Source organism: Mchenga conophoros, linkage group LG23 (assembly GCF_057382185.1).
Source record: "Mchenga conophoros isolate Kocher_MC1m ecotype Shallow Benthic linkage group LG23, M_conophoros_male_GT1.1, whole genome shotgun sequence".
In the NCBI taxonomy this organism is placed as follows: Eukaryota; Metazoa; Chordata; class Actinopteri; order Cichliformes; family Cichlidae; genus Mchenga; species Mchenga conophoros.
The window spans coordinates 41270387-41285501 of NC_140547.1; the positions used below are offsets into that span (position 1 = coordinate 41270387).

Below are 15115 nucleotides of genomic sequence, written 5' to 3' on the forward strand. Positions count from 1 at the left end.
TTAACCTTAACCCTATCAGGTCTTGTTTTACAAAGCGATTCATGATCAGAATAAAAAACACATTTACACATACCGATGATTTGTCACATAGCATCGTTACCTGTTGGGATGAGAACGTGTTGTTTCCAGAACACCACAAATTGGGGTGTCTGTAGCTCAGGTAGAGCAGGAAACCTACTAATCAGAAAGTTGCTGGTTCAATCCCCGCCTGCTCCAGCCTGCATGCCAAATATCCTTGGGCAAGATGCTAACCCCAAGTTGCTCTCCGATGCATCCATCGGGAGGATGAATGCGTATTAATGTTAGATAGAAAGCACTTACAGAGAAAAAGCATAGAAAAAAGTGAGTGCATGAATGAGGCAAGTTGTAGAGAGTAGAAAGGTTTTATACAAGAACCAGTTCATTTACCGTTATATTTTAGTTTCATTTTCAGTTCTGCACTTTTTACATGTAATATTGATTCATTAGATTGACTACATGTATTAGACCTAACTTGCTGACAGCAAATTTAAACGACCGTAATAATATATTTTCAGCGTCTGAAATATTTATTTAGTTTGTTTTTTGTTTTCTTTTTGGCTCCTGATATTAGTCAACTACTATTTGTCAATGTTGAACTAATAATGAATCTAAGAACAGCTATTTGTCACGGTTGTCCAGCGTCAACCGTGGGGATGTGAGGAAGGAGGAGCCAGGCACGGAGCTCTGAATGCAAGCAGTGCGTTTATTTACAGTGAATGGAAAATAACAATAAATCCGCAGTGCGTTCCCGACTCCCGTGAAATGTCCTCTTCCCACTGCTAGTTCCTTGTCTCCGCTCCTCAGTGTCTGAGCACCCCGTGCTCGCTGCCCTCTCGTCTCCACGCTTCTCCTGGGGAGATAACAAACAGGCAGCCGTAAGACACATACAATGCGGCAGACTATCCGTACTGACTGGCCGAGAGACTAACGTGAAGTCACGCAATGATCCAGCATCAGAGAGAGCGCCACCGCATTCTTAAGTAGCTCCTCCGACAAGGCTTGATCAGCTGTGTGATGGTCTTCAGGTGTGGCCAACCACCTGGCAGGGCCACACCCACCAGGCCTGAAGGTGCCTGTAAACAGGTGCTCTCAGAAACGCCGGCATCCACACACACACACACACACACACCTGCAAGCAGGGAGAACGAGGGACAGCACACCAAAAACACACATGTCCATAACTGCTGGGTCGTTTAGACTCCTGAGCTGTGCACGAGGGGTCGACCACCCACTGGAAGGCCGGGCACTCGTTTTCAACCGTAATATACCTGATGTGCTGATAGCGCCATGAAACCTCTGTCACACCAGGGCGCATAAAAAATGATGCTTTAAGAGACTGATGGGATCGGGCAGCAGGGAAAACATCCACAAAATGCTACTTTCAGTTTGACTCCCTAAGACTACCTAAACTAAGTAGAGTCATTACATGCTTGTTAAAAGCAAACTCTCATATAGTTTTTAATGTGCTTCTTTCATTACAATGACTAGATAAAGAATGTGGCCCTGTCTCTATTTAACACTGGCTACCCCAAAATGTTTCCAAACCTACAACCGTAACTTTCACTGAGAGATTTTTAGATACGGTTATTGAAGCTGTGGGGTTAATTTTTTAAGTAACACGAGACGAGAGGCAGCAGCATGCACACAAATATTGGCTAGCTAGTACCTTCATAAACCCTGTGCTGCTGGGTTTTTTATGAGAGAAGACAAATATGCTCAAATTACAAGTTTTCATCATTTATTATCAAACAGTCAGAATTTCAAAGTAGTTTTACATGGCACCATGGACCTCAGTCTCTCTGACTCAGAGAACAAGACTAGGAGCAAGACGAAGCAAGAAGATGCAATCACACAACAAACTGTGTAAACACACAGAGGGTCTTATAGTCCTGTTTGAGTGGGACCGGTTAAAATAACAAGAAACTATTTGCATGTTGTAAAATTCAAATTCTGTGATTTAGTTACAAAGATGAAAAGTTATGAGATATATGAAATTTCAAAGCAGTAAAATCTCATCATGTTAAAAGAAGGAGTTAAAGCTAAAAAAAAAAATTAAAAAAAATACCAATTCACCACTCTTGTGATTACTTCTTCCATCTTGGTAAGTTTTCAGTGTTTGGCATTACCAAAATGAGCTGTAACAATATGTCGGTAATATTGTGAGTATCCAGAAGACGTGGATATAAGCCAGAAAGTTGTGGAGTGTGTTTGTTTGAGCAAAATCTCGCTGATGGCTTAGATCCAGGCTATTTTAGCACCGGGTCTTGCCGCAGTTCTCTTAGCAAATCCAAATGTATTTCACACAGTTAAGTGTAAGTCATGTACATGTTGTTTGAGTAAATCCTCTCACTTAGTAAACACCATTTTTTTCATTATTTTTGATTAAACATACATTTATTCTGCTGTAACAATGTTCCCATTATCTTGATGGGAACATTATCTTGCTTCAATAAGTGGTGCAAAAGTTAACGGGAACGTTGCTCTGAGGAGAAACTACTTTGCGGCTCATTCAGAATTTGATAAAAACAAACAAAAAATGCTCTTATTTGAATAAAGAAAAAATAAATACAACATTATGTTTGAACAGAGATATAACATGCACTAAATTAACATTCAATGAGCCAGCCACTTGTTTGCATGAGATCTGAGACACTGGAAGCAGCAAAACAGCTTGTAACATGTTGTTTTGTGTGATTCGGGTGGACTGAAAGAGTCTAATATGGGTAAACTATTAATAATATCAATAAATGAAAGACTGCAGTTCAGTTTAGATACATGCAGCAAATAAAGAACTTTTGAGCATCCAGCAAAGTGATAACTGTCCTCTGCCCACTAAGTAGTGACTCTACAGCAGATTATATTTCATTTTCAGAGTTATTCTCCCTGACATGTAGGAGTGTAGAGGTCTAAAGTGAAATTCTTACATTGCTGTTATATTTGGTACAGGAAATATCAACCTTGAAAAATCCATAGAAATTAATTCATTTGTTGAAAACTTTGTTTTCATTTTTTCATTATTTAATGTTACTGAACTAAATGTGAGACAGCTTCACTTTGAATCTATGTAGGAAAATACAATTTGTAAAATTTTAAGTGATGGAAATTCTCTGAAGCAGAAAGCTGGTTCATAAATTTATTTTATCATTTCAGCAGAAAAAAGACAAGCTGAGTTCAGCAAATCCATGTAAGACAACTGAGTGCAGAAAAAGTGCTTTATTGCATTTTCACTATTCACTGTTTTTTTAAAGCAAGCTGAAGAAAAATCATGATAAGCAATAACATGAGATTGCAGCCAGGATGGCTGTCAACTTCAAATGAAGCAAAAAGCAACAATTCAAAACTAGCCAATTTGGACTGTACTATCCAAGTCAACTGGCTCTCCATTGTTACACTTTAAAACAACAATCCTGCGATCATAGCGTTGACCTGCATATATACAATTAGGACTTTTACTGCGACCATCATGCCTGCATTCAATAATTGAAAATTCATATTGTTGTTTTCCATTTCCATTACCACGTGAACAGATGGCATTGACCTGTCTTTCATTGGCCAAAATAAACGTGTTTGTATCTTTGCATGGAGTGTTATGATTGATTCCTCTCTCCCTTATCACTGTAGTACATTGGTCTGGCTGCATGAGTCCAATGACATGTTGTAGATAGAAGTCCTGGCTTGCAGACAGCTCCACAGCAGAAAACAGGCACAGCAGCAAGCAGACAAATTGAACCTTCATGATCCTCTGTTGAAGAAAAGGGAAAATAGTGTTCTTATTAAACAGCACAAATAACGTAGTTTGAGAAAAAAAGAGACTGATTTCCTCTGTGTGTGTTTGTTATTTCCATACTTTCTGAGACTGGAAGATCAGAATTCACAAAACAGCTTGTAGGATGTTGGGGTGTTTTTTGTGAACAGTTTGATAACTAAATTAAAAGAGCTGGGGCAAAACACAGCAGGGGGAACATTAACAGGAAAACTGTCAGTGTCTGTGAGATGTCTTCTTAATTCAGATCAAACTGAGGTTATTGTACTCGGCCCTGAAAACCTTAGAAAATCTTAGAAATATGGTCTCTAACCAGATTCTTACTCTGGATGGCATTACCTCCAGTAACACTGTGAGGAACCTTGGAGTCATTTTTGACCAGGACATGTCCTTCAACGCACATATTAAACAAATATGTAAGACTGCTTTCTTCCATTTGCGCAACATCTCTAAAGTTAGAAACATCCTGTCTCTTAGTGACGCTGAAAAACTAGTTCATGCATTTATTACTTCCAGGCTGGATGACTGTAATTCATTATTATCAGGAAGTCCTAAAAACTCCCTGAAAAGCCTTCAGCTAATCCAAAATGCTGCAGCAAGAGTCCTGACAGGGACTAGAAAGAGAGAGCAGATTTCTCCTGTTTTGGCTTCCCTTCATTGGCTTCCTGTTAAATCCAGAATTGAATTCAAAATCCTGCTCCTCACATACAAGGTGTTAAATAATCAGACCCCATCTTATCTTAATGACCTTGTAGTACCATATCACCCTATTAGAGCGCTCCGCTCTCGCTCTGCTGGCCTACTTGTTGTTCCTAGAGTATTTAAAAGTAGAATGGGAGGGAGAGCCTTCAGTTTTCAGGCCCCTCTTCTGTGGAACCAGCTTCCAGTTTGGATTCGGGAGACAGACACTATCTCTACTTTTAAGATTAGGCTTCAAACTTTCCTTTTTGCTAAAGCATATATGCTTTAGCAAAAAGGAAACCTCTCACCCTTTGCTTTAGAGAAGGAAGACAGGATAAAGACATGCTGTGGAAGAGAGACAGAGGTTAATAACAGATATGATTCAATGCAGAGAGGTCTATCAATACATAGTGAGTGAGAAAGGTGACTGGAAAGGAAAAACTCAATGCATCATGGGAATCCCCCGGCAGCCTACATCTATTGCAGCATAACTAAGGGAGGATTCAGGGTCACCTGGTCCAGCCCTAACTATATGCTTTAGCAAAAAGGAAAGTTTTAAGCCTAAACCCTTCCTGTTTGTATGTTTTCTAGAACATATCCGCTCTCAACCTAATTTTTCTGCTAAAAATGATGCAAAAGAGTAGATAATGCTGAAACAGGAAGTATTAAAATATTTTTAATAACAACACAAAATGCCAGTGTTCATTAATTTTATAGCAGTCTTAATAATCAATAGACTATCCTTTTGGTTCAATATCATCTTGCAGTTGTTTCTTGTAGTCCACAATCACATTTTTGCTTTTGTCTTCTGGCATTGTAGATCACTCCTTATATAATGTGAGTAATAATGTGAACTGTAGCTTCACAACCACAAGTTGTCACGCATTACTGTGGGCTTTATTGATTATGGAGTTATTTACAGTAATGCCCTCTGTTCCTTCTTAAAGTAAGTAACATAAACACATTCCTAATTTACCAACAGTGGACCAACTTTCTATCATTTATTTATTTATTATTCACTTGTTTATTTAAATCATTTATTCTGTTATTGTAAAATGTGTAAGAAATGTTTTTTATTGAGCATCTGGAACACCAAGAGTGACGGGCCTCCCGAGGGTCTGAGAAAACTGATGTAGTTACTCAATGAACCGCACACCTTGTATACTCCATATAACATTTTTATTGCACTTACCAATTGCAGCTTCAGTGTGATTATGATTAGATGCCACTATTTACTTGTTTACTGTAAACAAACTGTAAACTTTAAATCAATTTCCTGCCTCTGAATCATTCGTTGTATTATTTGATGCTGATGATTTAGACTTGAAATTAACCTTTATTGCATTTATACATATGTGGGAAATTTGTAAGTATATGCAGCATTAACAGAAAACAAACATAAAAATTAATGATAAAAATCTTTAATAAAGTTAAAAAGAAATAATGAAACAATTTCTTAATTAAGTTCAGAAAACATCAACACTACAACAAAATATGGCAAAATTATAGATGTTAACACAATAATCATCTATAATAACCTTTATCAGAGACCAACCACATGTGTGCTGTAGTGGGCCAAAGGTGGAGGAGAGAATTCGTAAGCATCCCTGTACTGTGGAGACTAATTTAAATTTGCACCTATTCCTTCAGACTCAATATATATTTGGTCATACCTTTATCATCTGAGAAGGGGTTCTCTCCACCAAAGAAGCAAAAACGTTAAGAAAAGAGATGACAGCATCTGGATAAAACAGGAGTGAATATTAGCACAGTAGGTGAATATGGAAGGAGATAGAGAATGATTTTAAAAGTTGCCTTTCTGCTCGACAAATAATTCAAGCTAACATGGAAGCTTGAAAAATGAAATGAGTGACCTTAGCTAGATTTGTACATTTGATCTTGGAGGGGTGTGAGGCAGCACAACATAGACAGCAAGGAAAGTGATAGGAAGACAGCATCTGCAGACTGTTAAAGCTTCTTTTAATTGTGCTTTATTTTCTGGCATCACCTTTCAACCATTGTTTCACAAAACAGAAGAACTCGGCAGTCAAAATCTCCCCTGCTTTATATAGAATTCCACTCACATCTGAACCTCATTAACCTCTACCATTGGGAAAACAGGGTAGACTAAATAACAGTCTAGGCAAAGAAACGGGAATAAAATCATTTTTGCACTTAACAAACTCATTCACCCAACTAAACGGTTTGAAAAGTCAATCTCTGCACAAAATCTGACTCATGAGGTTATTTTATAGGAAATAAACAATTTTACACAAAAGAAACACCCCTTCATTTGGTTATACCCAATTGACATGATCAATGACATCATATCCTATATAATCAGGAAGTACTAGGGCGGCCCCTCCCACATACCTGTTTTACACATAGGACCTGCTCAAAGGAACACACAATGATAAGTATAACCAAATGAAAGATTCAAATCAACTAATGATGAAGTGACATTTAGCTTTAAGAACATTTGCACTGCAGTAATGAATATAACCAATGCTACCACAAATAGACCCGGGATAGTATGCAGAGGCAAGGTTACATGTGCTGTGTTTACATTAAAGCATTATGATTGACTATAAGATAAAAGAACACAAATGACAAATGGTAAATGAATTCAGTCCGAGCCACTTTGACACAAGGGGTAAGGAAACAATTCAATTTTATTTATTTAGCGCCAAATCACAACAAAAGTCGCCTCAAGGCGCTTCATAGATACAGAGAAAAACCCAACAATCATATGACCCCCTATGAGCAAGCACTTTGGCAACAGTGGGAAGGAAAAACTCCCTTTTAACAGGAAGAAACCTCCGGCAGAACCAGGCTCAGGGAGGGGCGGCCATCTGCTGCGACCGGTTGGGGTGAGAGAAGGAAGACAGGATAAAAGACATGCTGTGGAAGAGAGACAGAGGTTAATAACAGATATGATTCAATGCAGAGAGGTCTGTTAACACATAGTGAGTGAGAAAGGTGATTGGAAAGGAAAACCTCAATGCATCATGGGAATCCCCCGGCAACCTACGTCTATTGCAGCATAACTAAGGGAGGATTCAGGGTCACCTGGTCCAGCCCTAACTATATGCTTTAGCAAAAAGGAAAGTTTGAAGCCTAATCTTAAAAGTAGAGATAGTGTCTGTCTCCCGAATCCAAACTGGAAGCTGGTTCCACAGAAGAGGGGCCTGAAAACTGAAGGCTCTCCCTCCCATTCTACTTTTAAATACTCTAAGAACAACAAGTAGGCCTGCAGAGCAAGAGCGAAGCGCTCTAATAGGGTGATATGGTACTACAAGGTCATTAAGATAAGATGGGGCCTGATTATTTAAGACCTTGTATGTGAGGAGCAGGATTTTAAATTCAATTCTGGATTTAACAGGAAGCCAATGAAGGGAAGCCAAAACAGGAGAAATCTGCTCTCTCTTTCTAGTCCCTGTCAGGACTCTTGCTGCAGCATTTTGGATTAGCTGAATTGTGTGTCTCCAGAAAAGTGGATAACGTAAGATGATTTGTATTTTTTATTTATTTATTTTTACACACAAACTTAACACATTCTTTTTAGTGAAGTGTTGTCATCAAGTTTTTTTCCTGATGCTGTTTTCTGTGAGTGAGCAGCAGCGCCCTCTGCAGTTTGTGTGTAAAAGCTTACAGCACCTGGTATTCCCAGGCAGTCTCCCATCCAAGTACTGACCAGGCCCGACCCTGCTTAGCTTCCGAGATCAGACAAGATCAGGCGTGTTCAGGAAGCTACAGACTGCAGGAACAACTGCTGACAGTCTGGAAACTAAAGCCAGGAGATAATGTTGGTGCATCTTTCACCTGCTGATGCTTTCAGACACATGAAGTCACACTGAGCTGAACCGCAGTGATCCCATTAAGCCTTGAAGTTAGCTGGATAAGACAGCGTTCTGTTTCACAGTAAAGGCCTCAGAGAGTTGTTGCTAACCAAAGTCTATCTTGTACAGCCACGCAGCATCTAATGACGTTTTGTAACCTGCCACTACGAAGGAGCAGTGAAATGATTGCTGTTTTAGCGCACATACACAGTGTGGTGATCAGTATAAGGACATTAAAGTGATGTTGCAGAAAGCTGCATCTGGTCAGAAGGAAAAAAACCCAAAAAAAACCCAAAACACGCACACTTGGAAGACTTGGCCAGATTTGCACAAAATGAATGGCTGACAGTGGACAGATACAAGGATGTGGATGGTCACACCCTCGTGCATTAAAGAGGCCGTTCACAAAACCAAACACTCAACAGACACAATAAGACAGCTGGTAAGTTTGCCTCACTAACTCATCTACACAAGGCGTGTTGTAGAAGTAGAGCAGGGCGATATGGCCAAAAATATTCATCACGATATAAATTTGAAAATGTGCGATAACGATATAACTGACACGAGACAAAATACTTTACAACTCCACTTCATTTGTGCAAAAAAAAACAAAACATCAATGTATTTACACTTAAATAAGCAGCTGTTTTATCTGCATTAAAGTTATATAAAAATGTAACAGTGCAAATGCAAATTCCTTGCTGACAGTTTAACCAAAAGGCATTTCCAGTGGAAACTGGCCGACATATCCTCAGCACAACCATGTATAATATCCACAAAACTTAAAAAGAGGTTAAACAAACACACAATACAGTAATATTATGTTGAAGCACAGTACGTATCACTCCGCGAGGCTCCTGCCTACGATAGCCGTAATGCTCCGACAATCCATCAAGCGGTGCGGCTTCGTAGCTTAGCAAAGTCGTACTAAAACATTTGACAGATTTTCGAGCGCCGTGTACATAAAATCGTTTCGAGGTCAGTAAACACAACCAGAATTCATACAGTGGTTTGCAAAAGTATTCAACCCCTTGAACTTTTCCCCATTTTGTCACATTACAGCCACAAACATGAATCAATTTTATTGGAATTCCACGTGAAAGACCAACACAAAGTGGTGCACACGTGAGAAGTGGAACGAAAATCAGACATGATTCCAAACATTTTTTACAAATAAATAACTGCAAAGTGGGGTGTGCGTAATTATTCAGCCCCCTTTGGTCTGAGTGCAGTCAGTTGCACATAGACGTTGCCTGATGAGTGCTAATGACTAAACAGAGTGCACCTCAAATCAAATCACTTTTATTGTCACATCACATGTGCAGGTACATTGGTACAGCACATGTGAGTGAAATTCTTGTGTGCGAGCTTCACAAGCAACAGATCATCACCTGTGTGTGATCTAATGTCAGTACAAATACAGCTGCTCTGTGACAGCCTCAGAGGTTGTCTAAGAGAATATTGGGAGCAACAACACCATGAAGTCCAAAGAACACACCAGACAGGTCAGGGATAAAGTTATTGAGATATTTAAAGCAGGCTTAGGCTACAAAAAGATTTCCCAAGCCTTGAACATCCCACGGAGCACTGTTCAAGCGATCATTCAGAAATGAAAGGAGTATGGAACAACTGTAAACCTACCAAGACAAGGCCGTCCACCTAAACTCACAGGCCGAACAAGGAGAGCTGATCAGAAATGCAGCCAAGAGGCCCATGGTGACTCTGGACGAGCTGCAGAGATCCACAGCTCAGGTGGGGGAATCTGTCCATAGGACAACTATTAGTCGTGCACTGCACAAAGTTGGTCTTTATGCAAGAGTGGCAAGAAGAAAGCCATTGTTAACAGAAAACCATAAGAAGTCCCGTTTGCAGTTTGCCACAAGCCATGTGGGGGACACAGCAAACATGTGGAAGAAGGTGCTCTGGTCAGATGAGACCAAATTGGAACTTTTTGGCCAAAATGCAAAACGCTGTGTGTGGAAAACTAACACTGCACATCAGTCTGAACACACCATCCCCACTGTCAAATATGGTGGTGGCAGCATCATGCTCTGGGGGTGCTTCTCTTCAGCAGGGACAGGGAAGCTGGTCAGAGTTGATGGGAAGATGGATGGAGCCAAATACAGGGCAATCTTGGAAGAAAACCTCTTGGAGTCTGCAAAAGACTTGAGACTGGGGCGGAGGTTCACCTTCCAGCAGGACAACGACCCTAAACATAAAGCCAGGGCAACAATGGAGTGGTTTAAAACAAAACATATCCATGTGTTAGAACGGCCCAGTCAAAGTCCAGATCTAAATCCAATCGAGACTCTGTGGCAAGATCTGAAAACTGCTGTTCACAAACGCTGCCCATCTAATCTGACTGAGCTGGAGCTGTTTTGCAAAGAAGAATGGGCAAAGATTTCAGTCTGTAGATGTGCAAAGCTGGTAGAGACATAAGGCGAACCGGATTATAAGGAGCACTGTCGATTTCCAGAAAAATCAAAGGACTGATTTTTAGAGTGCCTTATTTTCCGAAAAACACAGTAATAACATAATAACAACGGCCCGCTAGCATGCTCTAGGTTGCCGAGGGCTATGCTGTGGCTGAGCTGCAAGATTAACTCTGCAAAAACAACTTTCATCAAGTAAAGACGAGAGTTGGTTTTGAGAGGTGCAAAGAAGGGAGGGATGAGAAGTAAAAAGCAGCTACTGTCAGTCTTTACAGACAGAAGGACTGATTGGCCGTCTGGGAGCCCAACGGATGTAAAAAAAAGGAAAAAAAAGTTGAAAACGTTGAAGGTTTGACCATCTACTCCCTCATCTCCATCTCGTTTTTACTCCCACTCATTTCCAGCAGCCGTCTCTGTTAGTCTGCCTTCCCATTTCCATCCTAATGAGGCTTTATTCCCACTGAAGCAGCTGCACGGCGCAGGGAAAGAAGACGCAGGAACCGCACGCTGAGTTCATCCACAACTTCTGACCTTCCCTGTCTCTCTCCATCCACCTCTCTTCTATCCGTTTAGATGTTCACCTGTCCATGTGACTGTTGACATTAGGAAGCTGTCACTAAACTGCTGTCGCTGCCAATGACTGTCATGTCCCCCTCGAGTGTTAGCCCCCCTCCAGAGCTCTAAAGCACAGGCTTTAATAAGCCTGGCAAGAGAAATGCCAGCTTTCTATGCAGCCTGAGCTGAGAACGTTGGAGTGACAAAGAAGAGGGGGGGGAAGTCTGATGCACACAGGGAAAAGTTAGAGAGGAAAAGAGAGAGCAGGAAATTACTCTTACTCTTAGGACGTATATGGCCCAACAGGCCTCATGATACAGATGAGCTACATCCTCCTGGAAAGCAGCTGCCATTACAGTCTCCCCCATCTGCTGGAAGGCAGATGCTTCAAAACAGAGTGAGAAGTAAAGAGACGGCAGGAACTCAAACAAAATTAACGCCATACTTTATCTTTAATAATCATATATATTGCTTTACCAAAACAGCTTGTTTTTGTGTTTTTTAAACTACCATCTCTCTTAAACCAACTTGAATTGAACAGTGAGCACAGCCACTAAGTTCTATGTAACAAAAAGACAGGGATGGGAGGGAGGGAGACGGTACCTGTACTGACGTTTAAAAAGAAGGAATAGGAGGAGGAGGGGTGGAGGTGGTGGAGCTCTCCGACAGGGGGAAAACTGAGATTTCAGTAAAGCTCAGTCCAAAGCACTTTCCTAATGATTTCCCTGTAACATTAGTCCTCGAGGTCCCCGTCACAGCAGACTACTGTGAGCGCCACCAGACAGTTAATGAGACAAAAACGAGACGCTCTTATAGCCAGGAGGCTGCTTCCAGATGACGCTTGATTAATTTGATTGATTATCTGTGAATAAGTCTTGAGCCTCTCCTCGGTTCTTTATATTTTGCCTGTCCTGAGTCAGATGTTCTTCTTCTTCCTTTCTTTAGACTTTCTGAAGGTCATTTAAAGTTTTTCTTTGGACAATAACTGCTTTTTCACCCATTTTCAGTCCAGTCCTTGTACCTGATCGCTTTCAGAGCGATATTTTTGTTTTTGGGGGGGTTAAACCACTTAACCTAACTCAAGGGGACAAACCCGAGTTGTCAAATACAATACAAAACACACAACTTAGCAAAGAACCAATTTTAAATTTTATCTTTAGGCACTTTGTTACTAGCAACCTGCCACAGAAACACACTATTTAATTTCTTTGGATTGGGAAAGTAGAAGACAGAAAAAAAGGGGAGAAGCTGAAAAATCTATCTACAGTGGAGGAACAGTACCTGAAAGTCATGTCAAAAAAGATTCAGCAAACACCTGACACAGGACCTGAAAGATGCACTTGGTCCTTCAGTTGATCCATCTAGTGTTCACCAAAGCCTCATCTCATGGTGTCAGTGAAGGGTGGCTGTCAAGAAGCCATTATTAAGGAAGGGAACAGGGAGAAAAGGCTGAGGGATGCCAAATTACACATGAACTGGACTGAAAATCAGTAGCAGCAGGTCTGATGGAGTGATGAACCAAAATTTGACATTTCTGGTTCAAATTGCTGGTAATATGTCTACAACCACCTGTAAACTACTGTACAGCTCTGCCATAGTTTGGGTCTGCATTTCAGCCAGGGTGTTGGGGATTTCGTCAAAATTGATGGAATTATGAAAAGTACCACCAGACTTTGATGCACCATGCAATACCATCTGGAAAGCGTCTGATCGGCAGCAGCTTACTAAACACATCGAAACACCATCATTCATGGACTGACCTGAGCCGTGTGGGATCATCTCGGCAGAGAATGGAACAAAACGGCAGCTGATATTGAAAGAAGAGCTCTGAATGTCCTTAAAGAAGCTCGGAGAACTATTCCTGAAGACTACTTAAAGGAATTCCAAAGAAATGTGCCTAAGAGAGTTCAGGGCGTGCTGAAGATAAAGATGCTCAAGCTCATTATATCAACTCTGTATGACGCCTTTTATATTGTATTTTCATGTAAACTTTTCAAATTTAAACTGTTGCACCCGTTTCCAGTAAGTTCCACCCAGTAAGTTATATGTTAGAATTAAGGTGTGGCTCAAACTTTTGCACAGTCCTACATTTCACATCTATAAAATGATTTGGCACCTGATAAACCTTTAAAAGCACTGACCTGCCTCTCCAACCATCTGTTTTAAACAACCAGCAGTTGTGTTGCGTTTTCGTCAGGTTAGTGGCTCAGACCTAAAACAGCCCAACATTATCTCTAATTCAGGTCTGGACCCAAGCTGACCCATTAAAGTACGTGGTACTCCTTTTATTTGTACTTGTGTACAAAGGCAGAAATTAGACTTTTCAGGTACAAACTAAATAACACAAAGAGGAGCTTATGAATAAGAATGAAACTGAGAGGCCCACTGCAAGAAGATACACACCCAAGTGCTGAGATTGTAAAGATGAAAAGTGAGCAGAGGAAAATGAGCGTTTCAGGACAACGAAGCGGTTTCCTCTTCTTCCCATCTGGCAGCCTCACAGCGGGGAGTTATGAGGTAGCCCCAACCTACCTCACATCTCCCCGCTGTGCAAGAACAAGCTCAGCAACACAAGCATCCTCTCTCTTTCGCGAGTGCATACGTGCACATCTACAGTGTTGCATGCCGATGAACCCATTTTCTTGGAGCACCTACACAAGCTGCAATCTACAGATCGTGTTTCACAGCGCTACAGCGAGAGGCAAACAGCTCCCTCTGTTTGTGCTTCATACTAGCTTCGCCCTTCTCTTCCCAACCACACACACCAACACCTTCCTCTTGTCAATTTTATTTTAATCATTAACATAAAGACAGCTATAAATTAGGATAATCAAACTTGATTTATTACCTCCTGCACCCCCCCCCCCCCCTGTGTGTTCAACAGGAAGCTAAAAGTTGTTAGCTGTTAAAGTGTTCAAAAAACAGCAGGAGCTCGGTGTGAGGCCACAGTGGGCCAAAAAACACAAGATGACCTCCAGCAAGGACAAAATGTATCTGGACGTCTCTGTGAGCATCTGTCTCACTGTGTAAGTGTAGCACAGTGTCTGTGTGTGCATGGCTGGGCAAGAGAGACAGCACAACTGAAAGCCAGCACTCAGACGAGGACCCGGTGCATCGTCTGTCTCATCTCAGCCAGTTTACTTACAAACTCTTTAAGTTTGAATTTTAAAGCCGACAATGTGCACAGGGCAGTGATATTTAAAATGAAGGTAAACTATTCCAATCTCTGCAGCCCCAATTGTGTATCTCACACACACACACTAAGTTCTCCTCCTGCCTTCAGCCCAACCGTTGAGCGCGATGACAAATAGAGCCGCAGAATTTTGCTGCTGTGTAATTAAATTGAGACGTGGGGTCAAAATTCCCACCTAGATTGAGTGAGATGAAATAGAAATCGGCTCTCCTCTAACTGACTTTATAGAAATAATTACATCAGCTGCATTTATAACTGTTATTAAATAACAGCAGCACACGAGAACTAAAGTGTAATCCCAGCACATTTCGCTTCGCTTGCACTGATTCTTTAGAGATGACGACCGTGGTGGGTAATTAAGGGCAAACAATATACAAGTGGCGTGAAAAATGGAGGCTGCATTACCTTTCCAAAGCTTCCTTTCCCGATGGCCCGCAGTATCTGGAAGTGGTCAAAGTTTACTGTGGAGAAAATGAGAAGCAGTTAGTGAGAACGTGTCAGTTTGAGCTGAGCTATAAAACAGGGAACATGACATGTACAGCACTGTGCAAAAGTCTTGAGCCATCCCTCATTTGCTTCCAGGGATCCGGACTTCCCTGTAATCTTTAAAGTGGTATTAAGGAATAGCTCT

At 41.0% G+C, this 15115-nt stretch overlaps 1 long non-coding RNA gene across 1 annotated transcript; it reads right to left on the bottom strand.

Moving 5' to 3' along the window:
• Nucleotides 1-704: 704 nt before the first annotated feature.
• Nucleotides 705-14987, bottom strand: LOC146547861 (uncharacterized). Its single transcript, XR_014890797.1, has 2 exons — nucleotides 14890-14987; nucleotides 705-871 (listed from the first exon to the last, which is right to left on the bottom strand). It is a non-coding gene; the product is annotated as an uncharacterized LOC146547861 (long non-coding RNA).
• Between the last annotated feature and the right edge of the window lie 128 nt (nucleotides 14988-15115).